Source organism: Gekko japonicus, unplaced genomic scaffold (assembly GCF_001447785.1).
Source record: "Gekko japonicus isolate JY-2015 unplaced genomic scaffold, Gekko_japonicus_V1.1 scaffold770, whole genome shotgun sequence".
Lineage (NCBI taxonomy): Eukaryota > Metazoa > Chordata > Lepidosauria > Squamata > Gekkonidae > Gekko > Gekko japonicus.
In genome coordinates, this window is record NW_015167561.1 from 470751 (window position 1) to 473377 (window position 2627).

The following is a 2627-nucleotide window of genomic DNA, read 5'->3' on the forward strand; positions in this document are numbered from 1 at the left end:
ACTTATGGCAAGCTTTCAAAGGTCTAAGCAGGTTGTTATGTGGAAATCTAGGGGAAATCAAGTTAGGTATTTATACATTAACTACAAATAAGATTCATAACATGTTCCAGTATGAATCAAATATTTTAGAAAGTAATACACAAATTTAGTCATTACTTGCCTTGGATTAGTGCCTGAAAATGATGGATTTGCAGTAAATTAAAAAATTAGGTTAGAAGCTGTAATTCAAATGAAGTGTTATAATGACTTGATAGGGACTTTGGCAGTGCTCTAATAAGTTAATATGGGCTCTCTGTCTAGTTGTCCACAGAATCAACCTTGCACAGACTGAGCTATCTGTGGATAAATCAGTGGACAGATTGTGTTCTTATGATTTTAAGTGCATTATTCGGCACTTGATATGAGGAATACTGTGGAGATCTTATATGCCCATCTAGAATTCTTTATTGTCTCTCCTCTTCCATCTCATTCCAATTTATCTGTGCAGCACCTCAGGAATCATGTGGAAGTTCCAACCCTGTCACAGGCAAATTAGTAGAAACTGTAATCAAAGATTACAGAATTATTAGACACACATAGGAAACACATAGGAAACAAGCATGGCTTACCAACCTTTTGGAGTTCTTGAGAAAGTTAACAAGCATGTGGATGACAGGGCAGAGTAGACATTATATACTTGGACTTTCAAAAGGCTTTTGTTAAGGCCCTGAGTAAGCCTAACTGTCATGAGATAAGAGGTCTCCTATGTATTCAAAATGGGTTAAATCAGGGGTCATTTGGGGGGGACGCGGGGGGACGCCATCCCCCCGGGTGAGGTGCGGGAGGGCGGGGCCTGGAGCTCCCTGCTGGTGCCTGCTGGAGGTCGCCGCTGGCTGTGGGGAGGACACACTTCCGGTGATGTCAGGGGGTGTGGCATATGCTAATGAGTTATGCTAATGAGTCCCCCTAGCTCTTTTTCTACGAAATGACCCCTGGGTTAAATAACAGCGGATATTAGGAATAAATGGACAATTTTCACAATGGTGGCAACTAAGTGGGGTTGCACATGGATTGTTACTGGGATCGGTGCTTTTTGTTCATGAATGATCTGGCACTGAAAGTGAGTAGCATTTGCAGATGATACCAAATTATCCATAATAGTGACAACCAAGGAAGATCATGAAGAACTCCGGGAGGAATACTCCAAATTAGCTGAATGGGTGACAATGTGGCCAATGAAATTCAGTATAGGAAACTGTAAGATGATACACATTACAGAAAAAATCCTAACATTAAATATATGCTGACGGGATCTGAGGTGTTAGAGACTAGGGAAAGAGAGCTTGGGGTTGCAGTGGATAGCTTGATGAAAATGTCAACTCAGTGAGAAGCAGTGCTGAAAAAGGCAAATACCATGCTGGGGATTCGTACTCAAATCAACCTATGTGTCAGGTTGGCACATCAAAACCATGCTGTATCTGCATGAAAACAGTTTGCTGGTTTTGAGGCACCTTTACTGACAGCCATTTCATTTCTAAGTGCAATTCAAAATGTTGGTTCTTACGTTTGAAGTCCTAAATGGATGACAACTAGAGTATTTTAAGTGCTACCTCCTCCCATACAAACCTGCATTTGGTGACTCCCTATTGTGTGCACTGTAATTTAATGAGATTATGTGTGTGGCCACTATGAATGGGCCCTTTTCTGAAGTGGGATTTCATTGATGGAATTTCCTGTTTGCCATGACATACCTAGTGCTTTTTCCAATAAGATGCCAGGTGAAAATGCTTTCAGTTACTGGAGGATGTGGTGGTTTTGTTGTTGAGTTGGCTGTCTAGCTGTTAAACTGCTCAGTTCTTTCTTTAAATATGTGGCACCATATCAGGTGAATTTCACCTGCTAGATTTCAGGGAATAGAGATACAAACGGCCTTTTACAGTAATCAGGATTTTAACCATTGTGGAAGTTGTTAATTCCGAGACCTCCATGAACCAATGAGTTCATCAGTTCACGAGACCCTATCATCCTTTACACAGAAAGATCTGTAAACCTTTGGAAGATGTACAACACTCTTCTCTGACTTACCCTAGCAAGCAGACTTCAATAAATGCAGTTAAAGTGACTTCAAGTTTCCCTTGTTACTAAAATACCAGATTCAGAAGCATATAAATAAGGATTACAAAAAGAAAAAAGAAAAGTCAGTTTCTGTCCTTTTATTTTCATATTTGTGCTAACAGTTCGCTGCATGTCCCCAAGAAGGTTGTGCTCCTCACGGGAACAGGAACGTCAGGTACTGATCCACTAATCTGATTTAAAGTCTTTTGCTTTCAGAAGTTCCCGGTTTGAAGACAGGCCTCCCACCGTTTTATTTAACCTGACTCAAGTGCCTGACAACAGTGCATACTGCTGAATACAGCAATATAACAGCTGTCCTTGATACTATTGACAGACAAATCATCACCTTCATGAAGCAGAAAGTCTCCTTCCAGCAAAATCAAAGGCATTTCTTGTAATTCTGGTGAATTGGTGAGCTTTAGTAAATGCTTAGTTCCAGCCTGACTTAAATAGTAGTTTTCTTGTACAACTGTCACATCAATCCCTAACCATTCTCTCCTTAGATACATATTAAGCCTTTGAACTTAATAAGG